Source organism: Vigna unguiculata, chromosome 6 (assembly GCF_037176805.1).
Source record: "Vigna unguiculata cultivar grain cowpea cultivar isolate G323 ecotype 2 chromosome 6, ASM3717680v1, whole genome shotgun sequence".
Classification (NCBI taxonomy): Eukaryota; Viridiplantae; Streptophyta; class Magnoliopsida; order Fabales; family Fabaceae; genus Vigna; species Vigna unguiculata.
Window position 1 is genome coordinate 29717801 of NC_140797.1, and position 27904 is coordinate 29745704.

The 27904-nt window shown below is 35.2% G+C and overlaps 1 pseudogene; it reads right to left on the bottom strand.

The window, feature by feature from the left end:
- Positions 1-10962: 10962 nt before the first annotated feature.
- On the bottom strand, positions 10963-26815 carry LOC114188447 (formyltetrahydrofolate deformylase 1, mitochondrial-like; annotated as a pseudogene).
- Positions 26816-27904: the final 1089 nt, after the last annotated feature.

Sequence of the window (27904 nt, forward strand, 5' to 3'; positions counted from 1 at the left end):
ATCAATCTATCTACATAGATTCATGATTTGAGAGTAACAAAAAAATCTAAGATGTAGTTACCTTCTCCTTTACTCGAGAGTTCGAGTGTTTAGATACCATCTTGGTTTGAATACCATCGGATTCCAAAGCAGATGTGGTTCCATTGTTTGTAGCATAAAGATTTTTCATTTGAGTTGTGAACCTATGATGTTGATTGGATGACTGGTCACTATTTCCCTTCACAAATATTCAAAAGCAATCAACAAGAACTGTTAGTTATGTTGAGAATCTTGTATCAGCAGCACTACAAGGGCCTTTTCTCTTCTTAGTCTCTAAATATGTCAATATTGTGGCTCTAGTCACTTTTTTTTTTTTTTTAATTTAGACTCACACATCTGTCAGTTTAAACTTTCAAGGACTTTCATTTGTAATTTTCTTCAATTCAGACACTAATGTGACAAGACATTCCAAATTGAGGGCTAAAGTGGCTATTTACTCTAGCATAAGTTTATTGAACTGGAATGGCACGTACAAGGTCTCTAATGATAGTTCCGCAAACATGTACACACAACAACCTCCCAAGATAAGCTCCTGCAGAGGAACTGTCCTATATTTTTATCACGCATAGATAATCCTAAAGAACCTGATCTGATACCAAGTTGAAGACTAAATATTTTGATGATTTGATTGAGTGAAAAAGCACTCTGAATAGCATATATTTATGTTTTCCAGATTTAATTACATTTAAGAACAGTAAATATAAATGCAAGTCCCTATGTACATAAGATAAGCACTACGCATGAATCTGAACATTGTTGTATTTTGGACTTTCATCGAATTGTCCGCATCTAAGACTCTGGTTTCAAAAAGCTACTAAAGAATATAACATTCATATCATTTCACAAGTCTAGTGAGGAAGGAGTAACCCAATGTCAAAGAGGAAAATAAACTATAGAAACTATTTTTTTACATCAACTTTTATTACATGAAAATAGGCCATTCCCATCATGATCAATATTATATACACGACAATCTTTTCCCCATCCCCTCCTAAACTATAATTGACCAAAAGAGTTCAAGTTTCCAACATTAGGAGGGGGTCACGACAAAATAGGAAAAACAAAAAAGAAAAATCGAAATCAATCAAGTAAAAATTCTCCAATCAAAACCAAGTTTATGGAAAGCTCCTCTGGCGGAACAGGGTCTTAATGGAAAAATAAAACAAAGAAAAATAGAAAACATCAATTAATTAAATTTGGCCAAACTCCATACATATAAACTAGTACATATTACAAAATCCTAAGTATGGTTTCAATAATTATCTCAACACAACCATAGCTTCTCAATCAGGTATGTTTTATTGACAAAATATCATTTTAATGTAGTTAGTGGCAGTACACACCACACACAGACACACAGACATATCCTATAGTTAAAGTAACACCTTATCTATGTGATGAGAGATAAACGTAATTGTTATGAATCACTCAAATAATTGTCCCTAGAACAAGTAGAGATGTAAGGTATGACCTAACCATGTGTTAAGAACTAAAATTGATAACTGACAATCTAAAAGGTGGTTGAGTTTTTCTAACCAGAAAATGTAATCCATCCAATACCTTTGTCCTTGTCACTATCTAAACTTCATGTTAAAATCATGAAATACAAGAGATCAAATGTAATGGAGTGCTTAAAACACAGGTTAAAATATTTTTATACAACATAATAAAGTTTAAATTAAAATATAGGATTACCTTGACTGTGTAACCGCTAATTGCAGATACGGGACTTGTATACAAATTCTGTTTTAATGAGCCATTTTCTTTATTCAATCTAACAATATGATCCTGGAAAGTTGAAAGGATCAGATAGTTAAACTTAACAAAAGGCCAGTAACTCAACAAGTTAGAGAAATTGTTAATTGACTCTTTCTGGAACCTCTGCTCAGCCTGAGATAGATATTACATAATACATATGATCCAACAATATATTTGAAAAAGTAAAGAACCTTTTGTGTTGACAAAGGGGAGAGAAGGGGTCAAAGTTTTAGAGATGCAAAATTGAGTTCTTCAAACCATGCATGACAGTTGAGTTCACCTTAATACAAAAACAATGTAAGGTCCAAATTAGAAATTACAGTGTGCCTTGGATCCATCTTACAATGTAATGAAAAGAAAGATTAATCATAATCCAGGATTCAAGTTGAGTGGATGAGAATGAAAAAAATTTAATTATAATTTGTCGACAAAAAATTTCCAATAAATTTCACGAAAATTATATTAGATAGCTACAACACCATAATAGTACTCCGTAGCAGTGAGAGTTTAGCAGAAGTGCTGATAAGAGCGAAAATTATGTGTAGTGGAGATGAATATGAGGTGGACACGAGAATATAGAAGATTTAGAAAGGATATTATTTGAGAATAGGTTGGAGCACTTCCTGTTTAGGAGAAGATAATAGAGATTCCCACATGTTCTGTTTGATCATGTGCCTATGGCTTCCCATAAGCTAAAATTTGCTCGAGAAGACTTCTACAAATTAGTTTATACATAAACTAATTTTAGCTTATAGGAGAAGTTTAATTCATGTTTTTTTACCATTTTGTTCTACTAGAAGTGTTTATACAGAAAATTATTCGATAGTTGAACATTAAGTAGCTCCAACAGTTCAACATAAGAAACAACAAAAGAAAATTCAACGTACTACAGGAACATATATGTAGAAAACTAATAACCCGGGATATACCTCTTTTTCTTTTAATATAGCTGCATAATTAACTGATAGTGCTTTAATTTCTGCCTCAGAAGCTTGAAGTCTCTTGATTTCTGCTTTATATTGTTCTATCTACAAGAAATAATATAAAATTAAAAAATGACATCTTTAAACACAACATTAACTTGACTTTTATGAATGCCATCTTCTTTTTCGTTACCACATGAATCTTCTTCTTCTCCTAATCGAAAAATGTGTGGTTATAAGAATTATAGCATTTTAAGATCCTTGAATATGTTAAACACTATTCATGTTACCTTTTACCTGCCACAACAGACCCATTGCTTTGAGAAATAAGATCAATCAAAGTTACTTTTGCTTAGGAAGTTACAAGATAGTGAAGAAAATCAAGAACTTACCAACAAAGTCACTAAGAACCAGTACAGCTAGAAATGTATTAAACTCATAACAGAACAGGTCGATTATCCAAAACCAAGGAAATTATGAGTAATTAAAATTGTCAAAACAGGACAGTCCTGCTTCCACAGCGATCAAAGAGCACTCATCAGGTGCCAGCTTGCACATAGACCAAGTATTAACAACGTTATATACCAATGGCCATAAGCCCATTATATACCATAGTACTAACACTTCATTCATTCTAAAACCATCATCATCCTCTTTCATATTCAGGAGCTTTTACAAGAAATATGAATCCCGTCACTAACAACAACCTACACCTACAGATTAAACACTATTCAAAATATGAAATGAACTACAAACGCTTTAATTAAGAGAAAATAAATGTCATCCAATCACAAACCATTGTCATATAAGATAAGTTTAATAAATTTTACAACAACTACCTTAAAGTCATACCAACAACAATTTTAACCTTGGAGTATGTAACATCCCTAAAGAATATTACTAATATTAAATAAATAAAAATTCGAAATCCAACAAGTGCAGCATTTAATATAAACTATTTCCCAAAACACGAGAAATTTAGAATTTTAAAAATTAAAATCCATAATTCATAAAACAGAATTAAAAGTCAAAGACTCCCAAGGGATTACATAATTTTCTCAAAGCTAAAAAATGTAAACATCTATATACATATACAAAATTATCCCCCTGCTAGCCCTCGCTCCGCGTCTAAGTGTCTCCTGGCCCACCTGTCACATCATCTGCTCCCGGATAACAAGTTATCCGATCATCGCCACACACACACAAAAAGGGTGAGCTATGCACAACATATATAAACAAAACATGATATAAATATGTTTCCCAACCCAAAATAACATAACTAAATTTATAATTTCCAGATCACCCAAACCATGACCTCATAGTCCTTCATGAGTCATATGCATGAACTAAGTCTTGGGACTTCCCTGTGCTCCCACGAAACTAACTCATTCGTAGTCCAACCCTATGAGCCTTTCCCGCTCATAGTCCTGCCTTACAGACTCCTCGTATGTAGTAAAACATCCAAGTCTCACACTTGGACCCTGGCACGCACGCAATCACCATACTATGGACTCCTCGCCCAATAGTAGCCGACGGGAACATAACAGTTCCTTGCCCATCGTGCGCCCGACACATGCAATCACCATACTAAGGAATCCTCGCCCATTAGTAGCTGACTCCTCCCGAGTCTCCATTTGTTGTTGCATACCTGTCCACCAATACTCTGCATCCTCATTTAGCAGATAGGTAGCAAAAAGCAGCTTCTGCTCATCCTCACAGTTCATCACCCTAAAAATCTTCTCACACTTGCTGAGCCATGCATCCGCTTCATCAGGGGAGGCCTTGCCAGTGAACTCTGTTGGCTTGTGTCATAGGAAATCCTTTACAGTTGGCACCCTAACTGGTACAATCGCCGTCCTAGGCTGTGTCGCTACAGGTGGCTGCATCGCGTCCACCATCCGGTGAATCGCCTCCGCAATGTCATCAGCACCACCACTCCTTCTCCTCCTGTTAGCAGCCATAGCTTGAATACGCAACATCACAACTGGAATGAATCAATCACTTAGTCAACAAAAATCACACACATCTTTCAACATTCAACACACATCATGCACAAACAAACATATCGATAAGCTCACTTCCCACTAGCCCCAAAATATTTTAAAATATTTTCAAAACTTTTGCTCCGATACCAATTGTAACATCCCTAAGGAATATTACTGATATTAAATAAATAAAAATTTGAAATCCAACAAGTGCGGCATTTAATATAAACTATTTCCCAAAACACGGGAAATTTAGAATTTTAAAAATTAAAATCCATAAATCCAGGAGTCCATAATTCATAAAACAGAATTAAAAGTCAAAGACTCCCAAGGGATTACATAATTTTCTCAAAGCTAAAAAATGCAGGGACGCAAACCCTATTGCCATATGAGCGTCTCGCTCAGGCGACGAGGATTGGGTTTGAGCGACACTTACACTCGCCCAGGCGAGTTAGCTTCGCCTAAGCGAGATGGTGTTGAAGTTGCGCATGTTGAGCGCGACTTCTCGTCTAGGCGAGGGTTTGTGGGTTTTGAGCGAACCAGGATCTCGCCCAAGTGTGGTGGCCTCGCCTAAGCGAGACGTCGTGACCATGTGTGATTCTTTGTTTGCATTTTAGCTCAGGTGAGTTGGAGATGGGTGTTTGGGCGAGAGATGATCTCGCCTAGGTGAGAGTATCTCGCCTAAGCGAGATAACGTGGTGTGGTCTCTGTTTTAAGCTCACTCAGGCGAGTTGGGTTAGCCTAGGCAAGGCTGAGAGCTTAGTTTGGGCGAGGGGTCCCTAGCCTAAGCAAGTTTATGCGAGTTACTATGTTTCATGTGTTTGTGAGTGTGTGTTTGGGTTGTTTATCATAAGGATGGATTGCATATGCATGTGGTGTGATGTTTGGGCTTGAAGGACTAAGTCCAATAGGGGTCTGGGATGTGCTCGGTGGTTGGACACATGATGGGCATGGAACTGGTTGAGTTCCCGTCGGCTACTAATGGGCGAGGAGTCCTTAGTATGGTGATTGCATGTGTCGGGCGCACGATGGGCAATGAACTGTTATGTTCCCGTCGGCTACTATTGGGCGAGGAGTCCATAGTATGGTGATTGCGTGCGTGCCAGGGTCCAAGTGTGAGACTTGGATGTTTTACTACAGACGAGGAGTCTGTAGGGCAGGACTATGAGCGGGATAGGCTCATAGGGTTGGACCACGAATGAGTTAGTTTCGTGGGAGCACAGGGAAGTCCCAAGACTTAGTTCATGCCACTAGTGCAGAATTCTCATTTTACCTCGCCTTATATGCCTCGGTTGGCCAGGAACCGAAGCATATAATGGCGTGGTGGCATTTTTGCAATTAGAGCCAAGTTTTAGGCATCGGTTCTCCAAATACCCGAAGCTAAAAAGGGGTATAGGCCCCGGTTCGCCCAAAACCGATGCCAAATAGTGGTATAGGCCTCGGTCCAGTAAGACCCGAAGCAAAAAAGTGGTTGGACGTTAGCTGGTTGGCCTCGGTCCAAGGAGACCCGGTGCCAAAAGGGGGTCTATGGCTTCGGTTCCCCTGACAACCGAAGCCATAGGGTTTATTTAGGGTTCGAATTTCGCGAACCATTTTTCTTCCCCGCGCCTGCGCCTCTACAACTCATTCCCCTCGCTCTCTCTCTCTCTCCGCAAAAATGGTGTCTTTGTAGCATCCCACCGCCGGTGATGCTGGTGGAGTTCACGACCGGAAGCTCCGGCAATGGCAACAAGGACTTCTACGACGTGAGTATGGTGGACGGTTACAACGTGGGAATGGGAGTGAGGGCTACCGGGGGAACCAGTGACTGCAAGTACGCGGGGTGCGTGGCGGACCTGAACGGCGCGTGTCCGGCGGAGCTTCAGGTTAGAGCTTCGTGTACCCATCGAGGCCCGATAGTGTGGTTCTGAAGGAGTTTCCCCTGAGGGTTCCTGGAGGGAAAACAGTGGCGCTGGTGGGAGGAAGTGGGTCAGGAAAATCCACTGTGATATCTCTTCTGCAGAGGTTCTATGACCCGGTTGAAGGAGAGATACGTGTTGATGGTGTGGCGATTCAGAGGTTGCAGCTGAAGTGGTTGAGGTCTCAAATGGGATTGGTGAGTATTCTGTTTGGAAGAGAAGATGCAAGTGAGGAAGAGGTTGTGGAAGCTGCAAAAGGCATTCAAATGGAATCTGCCCTGGACTGAGGCTCCTATCAGTGATGATTGCGGAGATGAGGTGGTGGAGAGTGGATCGCCGCCGGAAGTGAAACTGGGTATATGGCACCGGTTTTGAAATAACCGAGGCATAAAAGTGAATATAAGGCTTCGGGTAATAACCGAGGCCAAAAGGGGTACATTTTGGCCTCGCCCCAATATGCCTCGGTTCCAGACCCGAGGCAAAATGCGAAAAATAACCGGGGCAGAAAGCCCTTACTGCACTGGTGTGCATATGACTCATGAAGGACTATGAGGTCATGGTTTGGGTGATCTGGAAATTATAAATTTAGTTATGTTATTTTGGGTTGGGAAACATATCTATATCATGTTTTGTTTATATATGTTGTGCATAGCTCACCCTTTCTGTGTGTGTGTGGCGATGATCAAATAACTTGTTATCCGGGAGCAGATGATGTGACAGGTGGGCCAAGAGACACTTAGACGCGGAGAGAGGGCTAGCAGAGGGATAATTTTGTATATGTATATAGATGTTTACATTTTTTAGCTTTGAGAAAATTATGTAATCCCTTGGGAGTCTTTGACTTTTAATTCTGTTTTATGAATTATGGACTCCTGGATTTATGGATTTAAATTTTTAAAATTCTAAATTTCCCGTGTTTCAGAAATAGTTTATATTAAATGCCGCATTCGAATTTTTATTTATTTAATATCAGTAATATTTTTTAGGGATGTTACAGAGTATATCGCGACTAAAAATTAAACTTTCGTATTTAACTTGCTTCTTGCACTTAAAATCTAAATAGGCAATTCCTACCGTACAATTTAGACAAAGGAAAAAATATGTAATTCAAACAAAAAATGGTAGATCAAATTGACTAAACAAAAAGCTAAAGCAAAATCAGAATGTAATTACCGTCAAATTCCACAGTCTCTCCAACTCCATGCACAGAAGGTCAGAAAGAATACCTGTCGGTATACACCTGCAAAAGACATAATAAATATAAAAAAGAAAACAATCAATGTAATGCAAAAGTTGAAAAACAGCGAGAGAATGCATTGTATTGGAATCGCACCATTTGAGTGGGAAGCCATTGTAGTCAAACCAAACGGTGTCAAGTCCATGGGGAAGCATGCTGCTGAATTGAGGCTTTACAAGTGAGATCACCAAAGGCAAGTACCCTACCCGAGGAGCCAACACCTGAAAACGAAAACAAAATGGAAATGAAGCGATTAATTGAGTGAGATGATGAAAAACCCAAGAAAAAGGAAGAGTGTGGCGCGAAGAAAACGAAAGTTGGTGGAGGAGGAGGGAGAGTAATGACTTCATGGAGGTAAATCTGTAAAGAAATGGTCCCTTCCACACCTGCTTCAAGAAAGAGTGTTTGATAAATCTCTAAAGCGAAAATGATGCAGAACGATACAGAGGAGAGGAGAAAAAACCTTTACAAAAGTTACAACCAAAACAATTAAATTTAAAATAATATAAAAAATTGTGACGGTTAAAAAAATTAATAGAAAACAAAAATGTTTTTAGCTGTTTTTTTTTACTGTTACAAAATAACCGTAAGTAAAAAATGTTTTAATTGTAGTGACTTTAGGATAATTTTATATAACAAAATTCACGTGAATTAATTGTGTAAGGCTTTTTTTAAAAGAAAATAATCTACATGTAATTTTTTAATAAATAATTTTTAAGGAACATTACATATATTTTCATAGAAATAAATTGGCATAAAATATTATAAGTAATAATTGTATATATTTTATGGAGTTTGAACTTGGAGTTTGAAAGAAACCTATACTACTTTTTAGAGGTTTAAAACTAAATCTTTGTAATTTAGCAAAGATTTTAAAAACCTATACTACTTTTTAGAGATTTAACACTAAACCTTTGTAATTTAAGGGAGGTTTTAAAAATCTATACTATTTTTTAGAGGTTTAAAGTTAAATCTTTGTAATTTAATAGAGGTTTTGAAAACCTACACTATTTTATAGAGGTTTAACATTAAACCTTTGGAATTTAACGAAAATTTTAAAAACCTCAGTTAAGTTAATCCATTGTTAAGGTTATATTAACCTTCGCTAAATAACCCTCGTTAAATGCAATTTCTTTTGTAATGCTACTTCACTCAATTTATCTAATAACTACTATTTTTATTTACTTGCACTCTTACTCAATCAAAAAAACCTAAAAATCAAACTACCAATATACTTGCTAAATTCTTGTGGATACGACACTTGTTGATACTACTACGTACCAGTACACTTGTTGAGAAATGATTGTTGTGAAACAGTCATTACACCTATATAATCTCTACTCTACAAAAAGAATCTTGAAATAACTCTTAAGAAATACACTCAAAAGCAATGCTATACACAATTGCTCGTATCACTTACACAGTGAAAATAATACAAAAGATTGATTAATAAAAGAAGAAATAAGGAAAGTGGACACTTGATTGTGTTGATATCACAAGATCACCTAGTGCCAAGCAAGAAACTCTTAGAACCTCTTAATCTTAATCAAATATTGGCTGAATCACAAAATTCTCAGTAAAAATCTATTAGAAACTTTTCACTCTCACTTTCTAATGTGTTTTTGATTTGAAAATATTGCAATTCAAATGATAAAGGATGATAGATTTTAAACACAAAATGTTTTATGAGAAAATTAATTGATTATATTAGTTTGATCGATTAAGAGCATTCAAATTTCAAACCCAAAAAAAGAAGCTTGTTGGCTTAATCGATTAAGACGGGAAAACAATTTTTTAGAATGTTATTAGTTTAATTGATTATGTTGTGGATTAATTGATTAATACATATGCAAAAACAATATTTTTTACCCATAATTAACTTAATTGGTTTTGTTAATAATATAATAGATTAAAATGATAGTTTTTATAGTTATGAACTTTCAGAATGGTCCACTATGCTCCATAACTAACCTTATCGATTATGGTGAGATTAAAATGATTTTTAAGAAAATCTAGACCCAACACATCTTAATACCATCTACAAAATACTTTTCAAAATCTTTTACCATGCTGAGCTTGGATATTATGAAAAATTGAACCTTAGATCAACAAACTTTTTTAAGATTTTTTTTAATTTATTTTTCTAATAGTTTGACATACATCTGAGGTTAAGAATAGAATAAAACTGATGATTATATTTAATTATAATATTACATATTTAAAGTTAATTTACAACAAATAACATGAAAAATAGTTACTAAAAAAAATGTTATTTGTGAAGATTAAAATTACAAGTATTAGTGGTTAAAAACCATCACAAATAAAATTTTTAACCGTTTAAAAATTCATAAAAGTTACACATGTCAAAAATAGCTGTGACAACAAAATTTAAACATCAATATTGTTGTTAGAAAAAAGAGTACAAACGGTTAAAAACTGCTATAAATTAACTTTTAGTTTATGATATTTTGTCATATCTTAACTATATTAAAAATCACCAAATAATATATCATATTTAATTATTATTTAACAATTATTGAATGTTTAAAACTGCTACAAATTGTTTAAATTATTTTAAAAGAATTAAAATTTCAAAAAGTATTTATGAATTATTTTTTTCTAAATTTTATAACCATTGTTTTAATTATTGGTTTTATTTAAAATCATTTAAAAAAAATAAAATAATAGTATTAATATTTTACTATATTTAAAAAATTAATAATCTAATTCTATTATATAATTATTTAAAAAATTAATAATCTAATATATCATATCTTTAATCACGCAAAAATCTCTACAAGGTAAGTTGTTCTAGAAAAAAAAACATTTGCCTTCCATTTTTATTCGAAGAAACCGCACAACTACACATATCATATGATTTAACAATATAATATCAAATCAATATACTAGATCTGAAAATATACATTATAAAACAACTATAATATGTAAATTAATCAAGAGTCAAAATGACAATTATCATCCTAAAAAGGTACACACAACACTTAAACAGATAAAGCAAAAAAAAAAAAAAAAATTGGAAGAAAGAAATATTCACTAATGTCAACAACAACACATCTATTGGATCTATTGCATCAGCGACCTTGCCAAGACAATCAACCACATCAAATGCTTTCACAATTGATTAGGATGGAGGCATGATGAACATATACATGTTTAGATGGATTGATACCCTTAAATAATGGTAAAATGCCATGGTAGATGTTAATTATCCTTCCCATAACTCCTTAAAAAGGTGTTGGATAGTATCCACAATAATAATTTAATAAACTTATGTTCACCTTCAATTTGTAATCAAGTTATTTACCTGAATATACCTTGCAAAGTTGCAAGTACTAAAAAATCAGTGTTCTGAACCAGCTCCAAGATCTCCTCTCCCCTTTTATTCTCTGTTGTTGCTCCTAAATAATGATACGGAACCGTACATTTCAAGAAAATGAATCACCTCAATTTCTGGAGCTCTGTAATGGTTACTGTTAAGCACTTAACAAAAGATTGAAAGTAATTCAAAATAAACCAATTAATTAAATAGACACAAAAGCAATTTAGCTACGCATTGCATTACATGAATATATCTACATTAAAAAAATGTCTCTTTGTTGTAAATATTTGATGTGAGAATAGCAATCTTATATTTAGGATCCAAAGTTGGCACCCTTATAATAGATCTCATGGCATTCAATGTTTTAGAGATCCTTAGGAAATCCTCCTCCATTTGCATTCATGGCCACATAGCAAGATCAAAAACATAAAACACTGCAAATGTTGAACATTGTAAATAAATTCGATTGTGTGCACAAAACACTACATGCACGTATAAAACATTATACTGAGAGTACTTTCTAGAGTAGAGTACTTGTTTATTTTTGAGGTACAAAAATATCAGCAAAGAGAATGTTGGCAATGCAATCAGATAGCTTGGCTACAATTCCAACCTTAGTCTATCAGAAAGACCATAATATTAGAATAGAAACCGTAAAAGAAGACTCGTAATATGCACTATACGGGGATAATAGTATAAACATGAACATAGCAATATTAGAAAGAAGGAAAACGATTGTTTGAGAAAGAAAATGTGACAAACTGACGTGGATTTAATTAAATAAATTTCTTAATTAAAAAATATTTCACTGCACGTGTGAGAGAGAAATGTGAGAGAGAAATGTGAAGGAAAGGAAGTGTGGTTCACGAAATTGGGGTTCTCTTTCACAATCTTGTGCTGGATTCAAAACATTGCTCGTTTATCAAAACTCCATTCTCGGTGCACATTGAATTTCTTCCATCCCACCTGCAGGAAACCCTTTCTTCCCCACGGTGCTTGACGAAAACGAGATTGCAGTAGAACATTCCCGACGGTGGTTGACGGAAAACCGTTCATCGTGGAAAGCATTGAATTTGCAGGTTAGGTTTCAATTGGAAACCATAGTTTTTTGGATTCGAATGCATTTTTAGGGTTTTTCAGTTTTCATCGGAAACTGACTTGGTTGTTATGATTTGTGTCACAGCGTCGTACCATTGTCGGAGCTAGGTCGAAAATTGAAGGTGTGGTCTTGTTGAGACCGTTTTTGGGCCTTGGGCCGACGACGGTGTCGTCCCACAGGTGGTCGAGGAAGTTTTTGTGGCAGACAATGACAAATTAAGTGGCAGACGCAATAGTAACTTTTTGACAAAAACTTTCCCACTTCGCTCATCAATTCATTTTGAAATGAATTTCACCATAAAAAACAACTGCACATTTGTTTTCATTATTTTACTGAATAATTGGGTCTATGCATGATGTGGGCTACCTCATTTGCATTTCCTTTTCACCAATCTTTGTTATTAAAAAAATCACTACAAATATTTTGGTCTCACCAAGATATGGGAAGCACATAAAGTTCCAAAATCATTTGCTTAGATAAAGTCTGCAGCTTTAAATGGCAATCACTAACTAATTAAATGGCAAACACAGTAAAAGGGTTTTGCATAACAGGTTTTCAAGGACAGGTGACAACTTCCTTTGCATTTTATTTTGACCAATCTTTCTTATTCAAAAATCACTACACCTTTTTTGGTGTCACCAAGATATGGCAAGCAAATAAGGTTCCAAAATAGTTTGCTTACACTAAGGCTGCAACTTTAAATGGCAATCACGAACTACTTAAATGAAAAACACAGTAAAGGGTTTAGCACAACAGGTTTTCACGGACAGGTGGCTACCTCATTGCATTTCCTTTTCACCAATCTTTGTTATTAAAAATATCACTATAAATTTGTTGGTCTCACCAAGATATGGGAAGCACATAAAATTCCAAAATTTTTTGCTTAGACTAAGTCTGCAACTTTAAATGGCAATCACTAACTAATTAAATGGCAAACGCAATAAAGGGTTTTGCACAACAGGTTTTCACGGATAGGTGGCAACTTCCTTTTAATTTTCTTTTGACCAATCTTTCTTATTAAAAAACCACTACACCTTTTTTAGCTTCACTAATATATGGCAAGTAAATAAGGTTTCAAAATAGTTTGCTTACACTAAGGTTGCAGCTTTAAATGGCAATCACGAACTACTTGAATGACAAACATCGTAAAGGTTTTGCACAACAAGTTTTCACGGACAGGTGGCTACCTCATTGCATTTCCTTTTCAACAATCTTTGTTATTAAAAAATGACTACAAATTTTTTGGTCTCACCAAAGTATAGGAAGCACATAAAGTTCCAAAATCATTTGCTTAGACTAAGTCTGCAGCTTTAAATGGCAATCACTAACTAATTAAATGGCAATCGCAATAAAGGGTTTTGCACACAACAGGTTTTCACGGACAAGTGACAACTTCCTTTGCATTCTCTTTTGACCAATCTTTCTAATTCAAAAATCACTACACCTTTTTTTGTTTCACCAAGATATGGCAAGCAAATAAGGTTCCAAAATAGTTTGCTTACACTAAAGTTGCAGCTTTAAATGGCAATCACGAACTATCTAAATGGCAAACATAGTAAAGGGTTTTGCACAACAGGTTTTCACATACAGATGGCTACCTCATTGCATTTCCTTTTCACAAATCTTTTTTATTAAAAAAATCACTACAAATTTTTTGGTCTTACCAAAGTGTGGGAAGCACATAAAGTTCCAAAATCATTTGCTTAGACTAAGTCTGCAGCTTTAAATGGCAATCACTAACTAATTAAATGGCAAACATAGTAAAGGATTTTGCACAACAGGTTTTCACGGACAAGTGGCAACTTCCTTTGCATTTTCTTTTGACTAATCTTTCTTATTCAAAAATCACTACACCTTTTTTTGTGTCACCAAGATATGGCAAGCAAATAAGATTCCAAAATAGTTTGCTTACACTAAGGCTGCAGCTTTAGATGGCAATCACGAACTACTTAAATGGCAAACGCAGTCAGGGCTTTTGCCAAACTTCTTTCCATGTACAGGTGCCCATTTAAATTCAAACTAAATTTATCCAAGGCTACATGCTGAACTTTTTTATCCAAAAATTACTGCATAATTTGTGTCCCTGGGTATTTTGTCTACACATTTTGCGAAAATAATTTGAAATATTTGTTGGAGATTTTAGTGGTAGACATTGACAACTTAAATGGCAAATGCAATAGGTGTTTTTGGACAAATACATATTTGTGACACATCAAACTTGATAAATGACACTACTTTGGTAAAGACAAAGTAATTGTCTTATACATAGTAAGTACTAAAACATAATATTCTAGCAAAAAGTCTAACTGATGTCTCATCACAAGGTTTTGCGATGTCATAATAACATAAATACATCAACTATTTTCTCTCTAGAAATTTCAAAAAAATAAGTACACACATCAATTTACGAAACTTTCGTCTCTGATATGTGGCAAATGGAGTTCAAATTCTTGCACTCTTCAAACGTAATCGTGGCTGATGCTTCATTCGGTCATACATATTGCTTTCTTCACATTCATTTGTGTCTTCATTATCAAACTCTACTGCTTTTACAACGTGCTTAAGTCAGTGTTCTTAGTTTGAAACATTTTCCTACAATTACTCTCCACTTCAATTTCGTTTAAATTGAATTTTCCTACTGGTTGTTAATAGATGCAACATATTTTGTTCCACAAGAATGCCTCAAATGTATCTACAAAGAAAATTAAACAGCTACACTAATGGGACTTACTAAAATGTCGTATACAAATCAAATGTATGATAAGTTATTCATACCTTATTTTCATTGGAGCTATTACCTTGTTCCATATCCATACTTAGTAGAGGTATCAACAAACACTCACCAACGACCTAAAAACTAAAAATGACCACACAAAAAATAAATCATAAAAGCCAAAAAAGCACATCACCAAAACGGATAAAACACACAACATCACATGATCAAATAAAGTAATCAAACTCATAAAACAAGGACCAAAATATTAAACAACAAACTATAACTATTTATGTGGCAAAGGCACTGCAACTTTTAACATTCAAATAATATAAATCTCAATTATTTCTTTATAAAAAATATGAAAAACTTTAAATTACATATACATAATAAATTTCAAACACCTACCTCATGATACTCCAAAGGTCTCTTCGTAATACTCCAAAGCATAATTCTTTCACAAAATATGACGCATATAAGTGGTGCACATTTCTAAAATTTGTAAATCAACATTAAAAACAGAACCAAGTTTAAACAAATAATTAGCACATTAGAATGTGCTTGGAAATAAAGTTCCAATCTAAATTCTTAAATGGTGTTAACTAGGTGTATGTTATTCACCATTGACACTAATAGCGAAGTGATACAAAATGAAATGCATTGCAAGTTTTCAAAAGTTCCAATATTCTTACAGAATCGTAACTACAAAATTTAATCTCATTTTTGTCATTAAACATATGTAGCATTTATGATTCAAATTAAACTTTGATTCATAGGTTAAATCAACAATGTAAAGATATAATAAGATTTGTAACCAAATGAAAATGAAAAGATAAAGAATATGAGAAATGGAGAAAACATCACTTAAACAAGGACCAAAGTATTAAACACAAAACTCTAACTATTTATGTGGCAAATGCATTGCAACTTTTAGCATGCAAATAATATAAAGCTTCCAACTAATACAATTCATTCAACAAGTGTGTAAGACTAGATCATACAGATGTGCAGCTGTTGAAGATTGATCTTGGATCATTCTTGAAGGTTTTGACTTGGTTTTTGAAGCTTAGAGGAAGAGGTCTAGTAGGCTAGGTTGTGTTACCACTCAGGTTTGGTCTTTCTCAAGCTTCTGGGTTATGCCTAGTGGTTTTCCAAGTCGGCAAGGGTAATCTTGTTGTGTTGGTGTAGTTATTGTGTTATTCAAGAGTAATTGTGTGATGTTTTTTCATATTTTGAAAGTGTAACCTTGTAAACTTTGTAAATCTTTTGAAATAGTGCAAAGTCAAGCTCAGGTTGTCTTGACTAACTGGATGTAACTCAGGTTTGAGTGAACCAGTATAAAAATCTTGTACATTGTGCTTGTCTGTAACTCTTCTCACTTGTTTAGCACTTTAAAGTTTAAAGAAATTATAATTGAACCATCTTTTTGATATTCTTGTGTGTTCTAGCATGATCTAAGGATTTGCTCATGTTTGTATAACTCATTTGAATCAATCTTGTTTGATCTTTTATGTTGTTTCTAATTTAAATCACAAATTCGCATTTCTGCAATTTTTCCAATTTTTCAATCTACTGTTTTTCTGATTTAATCTGTTGATTCTATCACTACTATATTTGTTTAATGAAATCAATCGATTGTCTCTATTTTTGATCGGTTGAAAGTGTTAGTCCAGGAGTGTTTGCATCCTTACTTTGTGGTTAATTTCATCCAGTTAAAAAATGTTTTAAACTTTTAAAAGTCATCTTATTTTTTAACTAGCCAATTCAACCTTCTATTTCTTGACATTTCAACAATTTCAATACTTACAAATACTTGAATGAAATAAAACTTTTATCAATAGATAAAAAAACATAGTTCATCAATAGATAAAAAAACATAATTTGTACAAGAAACTTTTATGTTGAACATATTGTAGGTTTAACAAATTTTACTATGAATTCTTACTCTTGAATTATTCCCAATTACACACAAAATCACCACTAAAAGAAACACTAGTGCAAAATGATCAAGTACTGACACAAATTAATGACGGGTTAAAAGTCATTAATGTAAAAAAACGGTAACAAATTTTTAAATAAAATAAAGCTTTTGACAATAGTTTTATAGGAACTAGCGTTAAAATTTGAAATTTAAGGGAAATAACGACGGTTGAGCGAGGAACCACTGTTAAAAGTTCTTATAGTTAACAGTAATTGGATGGGGAACTGCTGTTAAAAGTAAAAAAAAAAGAAAATAGTTGGGTTGAGAACTATTGTTAAAAGTGATTTTCACTTTAAAAGAGGTGAAATCTTTTCTCTTTCCAAGTGTTACAAAACCAATTTTAAAATTATTTTTAATTGTGATCGAAAGCATTGTTTATAGTAGTAAAAGGCCTTTAATAACGATATAAAGTGCATTCTTTACAATGGTTCTACAACTGTCGTTGATTGAGCTATAGTTGAAATTTGAGCGTTTTGACAATGACTCAAATCATTGTCATATATATTACCTAAAACCACAATTCTTTATAAAGTTATCATAATATACACAACCTATGTTCATAGTGAGAATCGTTGTTGTATACGTGATACAAATTTAAAAGTTTCTCAATTATGTTGCCAATACAAAAATTTTGAAGTGGTAGTGGTGGCGGTGGCAAGTGATGGCATCAACAACAGTGAAGAGCATGATGTCACCAATGAGGGAACGATGTCAGAAGTAAGAGTGCAAACCAGTGAGCTAACCAATAGTAGAGTCAAAGAGAACCAAATGGCAACAACGACAATGTTGAGGAGCACAAGAAAAGTCCAACGATGACAATAAGAGTGTGAAAGCAAAGGTGAGAGCGTGAACCAACAAACTAACCAATGGCGATAAGAGAAACCTAGATGCTTGCTTCTGAACGACAGGATCGTTCACTCCACCTTCCTCGTCCTCCTGTATAAACTTGATAAAGGGATCATTCACCCTTCTTCCTCGAGTGGGGCTACCTCTATAACATTACTATCCATCAAAGCCAGTATGGGTTAGTCGAGAGTGGTGTGGACAACTATATGATGTTAGGCCTTCACCTTAGTAGTGGCTAATTTTGAAAGGAGATTAGCCCTAAAATTTTGTGACATATTCACATGCTCCAACTTGGTTAGTTTAAACTTGTCCAACATTCTTCTTACCACATGATAGTAGTGTAACAAAAACAAATCTTTGACTTGAAAAGTACCCTCCATATGCCCTACCACCAACTAAGAATCGGATCTACACGTGATATTCTCGGCACCCATGTCTGTTGCTAACAGCAGCCCCAGAATTAATGCTTCATATTTAGCTTGATTGTTAGAGGGCTTAAAACTGAATCATAAGGATTGCTCCAAAAAGAAAGTTATTCAAGCCTAGTAGCATGATGACACCTCCTCCTCCCTTTGCATTAGAGGATCCATCCACCGAAAGGACCAACTTGCTTCCACTTGACTATGGGACTCCAACTAGCTCATTAATGAAATCAGTGAGGCATTGCGCCTTGATTGGTCCTCGTTCCTCACAACTATAACATCTTGGTCGGATATTACTAATTTAAATAATTAAAATAGGAAGTAAGTATAAAATTGCATTTATGATAATTCCTTTTCCCAAACGCGGGAAAATTGAAAACATTTATTATATCGCATTAAACCAAAATTCACAAACTATAATTTTCGATTACAAATTCTGAGTCTAGTAAGATAAATGTTTACAAAATGTTTAAAATCCATAAAACAAGAAAACATCATAAAGGCTTTTCCCCAAACAAGAAAATATATGCTTCACCCGCAACACCTGCAACATCATTTGCTCCCGTGTAACACATTACACAATCATCGCCAAGCACAAGTAGATAAGGTGAGCTTAACAGAATAAAAGTACACTACACAATGTAATAATTAATCATTCATTATTCCAAACACATCTAATACTCCTAAGTCTCACCATATAATATATCATTCCCTCATAACAAACCAGTTTCCTTTCTTGCGCCCCAATGCCTCTTGGAAGAGAATTTCTCCCTTTGTGCACAAACACCTCGTGCAAAAACAAGCAACAACCCTTACTCTGTTCACCAAAATCCGGTAAGAGCATTTCTTTCCTTAGGACTTACAAGCAACCACCCTTGCCTGCTCACCAAAACCCGACAAGAGCACAACCCTTACTTGTTCATCAAAACCCGATAAGAGTGTTGCTTTTCCTAAGACTCACAAGCCACAATCCTTAATCCTCAACTTCTAAAACTTCCCCTGGTTGCATCCTAGTTCTATACCCTTTGATGATTACATTGATCAATTTTTGCTGCCACAAGTGTCTACTCGCCCCTCCAACTATAGGTCACCACCTAATAGTCCACAGTTGGAATAAATTTGACATGGCCACGATCCACGACACCAAGTGAAGTTCCCTAATAGGAACCGCAGTCCGTATTTGTCCCGAGATTACCAAACTCGTCAGCTAACACTAAGGAGGGTAATCTTCCAGAACCCATCCGTACGAGCCACGATCTCGCACACTCTACTAGACTTCCAAAACCACCAGCAAAGGTTACCCCAATACCAGTTGTTAGGCCACGTGTTATCCCAATACAAGTTGCACTCGTAATTGGGCCCCCAACAAAGCATCGCATCAAGACCTCTATCCAAAGTTGTGTAGAATCCTCCTCGCGATCCAACTTTGCACCCAAAACCTCCTGGCGCATCTCTCACTTCGCGAGGCGGAAATTGGTTCCAGACCGCCTAGCGATCTCCTCCCATCGCCAGGTGACAAGCCTTCCTAGAGCCTCTGTCAGCGAACTCCGCCTGGCGAAGCCTTTGTAACTTCCTAGCCGGAAATTACTTATTTAAAATAAGAAAAATCAAGATTATATATATATATATATATATATATATATATATATATATATATATATATATATATATATATATAACCTCATTTATTAATTACTTCTTTTCCCAAAATGCGGGAAAATTTAAAACAATTATTTCGACGCACCAACATCCACATGCCCACCTACATCAACATCTGCTACCATGTAACAAGTTACATGATCATTGCCACACACACAGATAGGGTGAGTTCATTTAAATAAAACAACTAAAATATGATAATAATTAAAGCATCTAAAGATTATAACACGCGTTAGCATTTTTTTCCTTTTTCCTTAGTTCCTCAACTTTCAACCCTTAATTTAGACGTCTATTGATTCTACACCCTTTGGTGAGTCCACTAATCGATCTTTGCTGCACGAGTGTCTACTCGCCCTTCCGACTATAGGCCACCACCTGATAGTCCACACGCGGGAATAAACTTACCACGACCTCACACTGTGACACCAAGTGGAGTTCCCAAAAATGAATAGGAGTTCGTAGTTGTCCCCTGACTACCAAACTCTATTAGATTCACTAAAGAGGGCAATCGTCTGAAACATCGTCGTACGAGCCACGATCTTAAACATTCCACTGGACTTCCTAAACCACCAGGCTACAACCTAGAGTGGCCACGTGTTACCCCAATACAAGTTACACTCATAATTGGCCCCCCAGCCAAAACATCGCATCATGACACTCATTCAAAGCTGTGTAGAAAACCTCCTCACGAGCCAACTCTGCACCTAAAACCGCCTGGCGGGCATCTTACACCGCCAGGCGCCATCTAGTCCATTCTCATTGTCACCGCCTGGCGGACCCAAACCCGCCGCCAAGCGCCTCGCATAGACAGTGGCCACTGCCACTATTTTGGAACTCTATCACCTGGCGGCTAGCCCTACGTTGCTAGGCGCCATACCAGTAGCGCAATGCTACTGGCTTTTGACATTTTCATTAGGTATTAAGAGACCTCAAACTTACAATGCCTCATTCTTATAACAATCATATTATTCCAAACATAATACTATAACCAAAACTCAATATATACAAATAACTCATGCCCAAATCAAGTATTTTCATGTCCAATTTATTCTTCTTTATTTACTAATTGAAATATGCCTCAAAATTGTCAATGTTGTACATAAACCTTAAACCATACCAAACGATGAACATACAAGCTAGCCCCCTCCTGGACATCAATCTCATTCATTCAGGCATGTTTATAAAACTAATTTGCACGTTCACACACTTCAATCCATTAATTGCATTCCATAACAGTTTTCCTAATTCAAGTTGTGCTTCATACTTAGATATAAAGTAAACAATCATGACTACAATATTTTACCAATTTATACCTATGATCTCCAATATAGATCAACACTCCAACAAACACATAATTACATTTAAACGCATACAATTCATCACATTTTGTCTAAGAACACTTTTTATTATTTCATGCATTTAATTCCATTCCCTTCTTCCTTATATGCATGGTAATGTACTCCCTCACCTATTTCAAATGAATAAACCCCTACCAACCAACCCAAATCATGCAGAATATCATGAACAAAACCCTAACAAACACAATTCGCAAAGTCAACTCTAGACATTCTCTATTCTAGTGTGTCGCCTGGCAGCAATCTAGGTGTTGTCAAACGATGCGTGGCAATCTGGGTTCTGCCAGGTTTCTCCCGCACCTTTCGTGACCCCAAACAATCCCTATTTCAGCATCCACCATCATACCGATACAGTTTCAAATGCACACATCATAAAATGTTCATACTTCATTCATTTATATCTTTTCACAGAAAAACAATGCGCCAATCATAGACCTAGAGCATGCTTATTCATTCTCAACCCCAACAGGAACCCTAATTGCCCAATTTCATACAATACTCTTACATTCAACATATAAATATTAATGCAGTCAAATTCACCCATAACAATTCATATTCACGCATATAGATCATCACGACAACATCACGGATAACACAAAAACCTAGAGCAAGCCAAAACTGGTCACCCCTAGTTCGCGTTGCTTGGCGGATCATCCTCCGCCTCGAGGCGTTTCATGAAGAAAACCCAGAAAAATGGGTCTGAAGCTTGTGTCGACTGGCGGATCGCGTGTGACCACCAAGCGGTTACTGGAAAATTCCAGAAACTCGAACGAAAATCAAATAAAATGGAAAAAATAGCATTCTCAAATCCTTGGCACATCACGAGTACATATCACTAAAATTAAAACAAACAAGGAACTTCCCTAACTTGGATATCCTTGTTCCAAAGACAATTTTGTTGAAATTCCTTATGATCTCCAATGGCCTCCCCTTGACTCTCCACCCAAAAACTCTAAATCTCTCTGCAATTCCACCCTATTGCTCTGAAAATCCGCAGCCCACTATCCTCACAACAATACAGTGCTATTTTCTTCTCTAATTCCTTTCTCTCACACCATTACAACCCAATAACTACCCTATTTACTCAATAAAACGAAAATTAATTAGAGTAAAGGTTAATGGCCATTCAAGAGCCATTATTAGATGTTTTTCCAGCCCTACCTTGGTTGTCCCTTCAGGTTTCTTCCACCCTTTCACATTCATGCCAAAATAATGTTTAACAAAAAGAAAGTTAATTTGAGTTCACCAAGGTTTGAACTTACAACCTCTTAATTACTAAGTATATGCACACAACCAATTTAACAAATTCATGTTTCATGATGACTAATATAATTCTATGATTATATTATCACTCAACATGATCAAGCATATTATCAAAAATAATAATAAATAAAATAACACATAAATGGCATACATAAGACTTGAACCCAAGTCCCTTCACCTAATTAAGTACTCTTAACCATTTGAGTTAATACTATTCCACATCATGCAAGTCAGAATTAATTATCATAAAGACTTCCACTATCTGCATGTATTAAATAATTATTTATTTAATTATTTAAATTTAGTGGGTCTTACAGCCTCCCCTGCCGCCAAGTGCCACATGAATCTAGTGGCCACTATCACTATTTTGGGTCTCTATCGCATAGCAGCTCGTCCCGCATCGCTAGATGCTATACCAATAGCACAATGTTACTGGATTTTTTAGTACTCTTGAATAGGTTCCAATGCACCCCAATCATACAACACACAATTCATATCACACTACAATTATCCAGTCATAATCCCTATGATTGAATCACAATGCACACATCCATTTACTGACATTTCATAATTAAAACATGCATTTATACAATTATCTATGAAATTTACCATACCCTTATTCTTTTACCCAAATGCAACCTACCACACTACATTTCTTCAAACATCATAGATTGCACATAATAACAGTAACCAAAACAGGCACTTTAAACGTCACAGTCACAAAAACATTACTCTCATACTCTTTTTAGGTCCCAATCGTCACTTGATCATACACATATTCAATTTAACTACAAAATTGTGTGTTCTCTCCAACACCTCTACCAATTATCCAATAATATACACATAACTCCTTTGACCATCCACCCAAAATCCCAACTCGAAATAGAATCAGGGTGTTGTTAGAGATGACAAATAAACCCGCCCCTGTGGGTATTGTCCGAACTCGTCCCGTTTTGATGGGGAATCCCCGCATTGACTTGGTATGTGTATGGGTATGGGGAATCCCCGACTTTTTCAATTGGGTATGGGGATGGTTGTGGGGATGTACATATCCCTGCCATAATACTTGTCCCCGCCATATCTCTGTCATCATTTAAATTATTAAAATATTCACAATTAATTAAGTAACCCTATATATATATATATATATATATATATATATATATATATATATATATATATATATATATTTCAATTTATTTTTAATTATTTGGTTTGTCATGAAACTCATTCGCATGTCCAATATATTTTTCATCTTATCATAACATTTATGTAATTATGTTAAAATGATGTATGTCAATTAAAAAAATTTTATGTCTCATATTTGAATATTTCTATTATTTTTTAATATTTTTATTTATTGTATATTTTCCTTTCACATAAGTATGTTTAATACTCTCAATTTAAGTGTTTAATAGCATAAAACTTTCATTTACTAGGTAATATAAAAAAAAATTACTTATTTTTATTAATTTTTGTTTCATTTGAAGAACTCTTTTGTTTCTCAACCATTGAGTATATATGTTGATATTTGAAAAGTGTTCTTAGATGTCTAAGGTATTTTTCATCTTATCATACCCTTAATTATACATTTATTTTCCTTTGTGAGATTTCTTTCAATAGTTTCTAAGACATACATTTGTTAATTTTTTAATATTTTTATTTGTTGTTTATTTTCATCATGTAGAATACTATTTCAGTATATTTAATCTAATCATTTTTTATTTTCTAACTCATTATATCAATCATACTGTAATTTTTCACTATAATTTTATAAATAACTTTTATTTCCTACAATATCAAAATTTAATGTAATTGTCATGAATATTATTTTATCACTATCAAACATATATTGGAATTCAAAAGATACAATATCCATGCTAAATTTTTTTATTATGTTTATTATTTGTTATTTGCGTCATTTTGATTAAGTGATGTATTATCATTTTTATTAGTGTATAAAAAAAGAGATTCATTAGAATTTAAAAAATTGAAGTAAACAAACATTTAAAATATATTTTAATTTGAATATTTGTTTTCCTTTAAATTTTTTTAAAAATATTTTTAAATTTTATCAACTAGGTTTCATTAATGTTTGCAGTTTGCAAATTTAATAAATGTTTTAGTTTTCATGAAATTTTATTTGGTATTCCAATCTAAAATGTAAATAATTATAATTGATTTCAAAGTATTTGATATCGAAGAAACAACAATCCTCTTAATATTGAATATTTGATAATATTATGTTTCCTTTACAGTAATTTTTTATTATTTTATAAAAATTAATTAAAATTTATATTGAAGTAGTAAGGAAACATGTACGAGTATCATATAAGATTATACCCGTTACCCGGTGGGGATGAGGATGGGATAAAACTTTGATACCCGTTGGGTTTGGGTATGGGGATGGGGATGAATATTTTTTACAGGGATGGGTATGGGATAATGAAACTCGTTCCCGCCCTGTCTCGTTGCCATCCCTAGGTGTTGTTCTGTACCTGATGTGTCGCCTGGCGGCAGTCCAGGTACTGCCAAGTGGTGCATGCAAATTCTAGGTTATGTCTAGAGTTTTCCTGTACTAGCGCGCATCCCCAATTCCAAGTTATCAATTAGACATGCATTTTGGTTTATCTTTAACAATCGGTCCACTTATAATTTTCATGCTAGTTCGAATTAATATCATTTTCATGAAAATAATACATCAATCATAACAAAATCATATTTCATCATTCCCAATTCCCACATGAACCCTAATCCCCAATCATAGCTACATGCATGCAATTTTCACTAAGGTAATGCATACTTAGTCATTTAATCATTGCGTTAATCATACAAACAAATATACATATCCAATCCAGGCATTTCAACATTGCTAAAAAATTCAGAATCTAGAAGAACTGGCAAGCTAGTTAGCGTCGCCTAGCGGCCTAGTGGGGAGAATATGGCTGCCAAGCGGTTCATCCCCAAGACCTAGAAAATTGGGTTCTAGCACATTTGTCACGTGGCGGGTCTTCATGACCGCTAGGCAATTTCTGAAAAATTCCTAGAAATGTTAAACCAGTGAACAATATTCAACAGAACAAGCACCTCAACATACCATATATCACGAAAACATATAATTTAATCATAAACATAGATAGTAACTCCCCTAACCTAGAATTTCCACTCCAAAAGTGCTCTTAGAATCCTTCCTTGCACCACAATTGGTCTCCCCTTTGATCTCAACCTTTGAGCACTCCTTCCAGCCTTTTAACACTCTTCTAAGCCAAAACTCCCTTTTGGTAGCCACACAAAAATGACTTCCCAAGAGTACCACTCTCCTCCCTCTCATCCATTATTAGCATCATTAATTCTCCCTTAATTACCCAAAACGAAAATAACAATTAACACCATTAACATGTGAGTTTATTGGATTGTAACAGATGATTCCATGCCTCTTTGGTTTCTTTGATGGCTGCTAGGGTTTCTAGGTTTTCCCTAACATTGTTGAACCAAAAAAATAATAAAAGACAAATAAGTCAAGGCTAAATCATGCTAGCCAACCCACCATAACTCAATTACCAAACAATTGCACAACCATTCAACTAATTCATGTTTCGTGATAATTCCTATACCTCTAGGATTATATTATCACGCACCATAGTCAAACATACTATTAAAATAATAAAACAATTAAATTAATACACTAATGGCATACACAAAGCTCAAATCCAAGTCTTCTCATAATAGCCAAGTACTTTAACTACTTGAGCTACCATTGCTCCTTGTTCACTCTTCATATTAATTAACTTAGGGATTCCCGCCCCTGCATTTATTAAATAAATATTTATTTATTTATTTATTTATTTATTTTTCTCAGATCTTACAACAACGAATGTAGTATTCATACAATTCCATGGACCATGCTACCATATGTCTTGAAAGAAAAACCACCTTATTCCCTTTTTACAAACCTTCGCAAATGTCCTGCCTGAATTAGCTCATCGATTTTGTCCTTCAGGGTGAAGCAATCTTTCGCAGTATGCCCAAAGTTGCGATGGTACCGATAGTGCTTAGTGGTGTTAGCATTAGGGGGTGTCGGCATCCTTCTAGGGGTGCATATAAGATTTGCATTAAGTGCTACCTCCAAGATCTTTGTTTTGTTAGATACCAAAGGAGTATACCTATGGTATCTTGGCTGGTTGGGTTCCCTAAACTTGTTGTCAGGCCTAACAATTGTCCTCCTATCCTTTTTCGGCTGCCTTCGTTCAGGGTTATCCACCCTATTAGCATTGTGGAACTCTAAGAGTTTCTCCATCTGCATAAACTAGGTGGCCCTCATTCGGAGTTCCTCCAAATCTGCTACAGGCTTCTTACACAAACTATCGACAAAAGGACCCGACCTTAGAACTGTGACAAGATGATGCAAGGCCACCTCAAGGTTTAGATTACTGATGTTTAACGATATCTTTCCAAATCGTTCCATGAACTCACACAAAGATTCCCCCCTTTCCTGGTGTATATTTACTAGTGTTAGGGAGGTGAGATGATGAGGTTTGCTAGTAGCAAACTGGATACCGAAATGTGTAGTCAACGTTTCAAAGTAATCAACAAAGTTAGGTGGCAGTCGCATAAACCAGCTAAGGGCGTGACCTTTCAAAGATGTCGAAAAGATGCAAAAGATCACATCCTCCGATGTGTACAGTCCCACCTATGTGGTAAAGACGTTGACATGCTCCTTGGATTAATGGTACCATCATACTAACTAATGGTTAATCCCTTCCAATGCACTAGGAGCTCAACATCCATAATACCATCCACAAAAGGGTGGCGTCTAGGTGCTCCCATTCTCATGCCAATTTGGTTGGTGTAGGTTTGTGTTTTAGATCCTTCCCGACCTGACATCTCTTCACGTTCCTCTTCACCACGAGATGCCTCCCCCCTTTGGGATGGTTGCTCCACCTGCCTTCGTATCCTTTGATTTTTTGCCCTCAAGGCGTTAATTTCTTCTTCGCTTTTGCGCCTCAATTATTCCAACTGCCATTGCATCTCCCTCTACATCTCCTCTTGCACCTCCCGTTGCATCTTCGCCAATGCCGTGTTTTGATCCATCGTTGTCCTTGTTGACACCATGTATCTTGAGAACAACTTGACCCCACAGTGGGCGCCAAAATATTCTTTTACGAAACTAAATTGTCTCAAGAGCCTTCTATCCTCCACTTCTACTCCTTAGAATTTGCCTCCGGGTAGTACGCCAAGGGGATGGGGTACCTGCAAGCACTCTAACGCTCAAGTTATTGGTCTTCTAATATAGTATGTATATTCAAGCTAAGTTAAGATAGTTGCCTTTACCTTCGGAAATTACACCTTATTTTATATTACCTGACTTTGATTCTGACTTCATTAT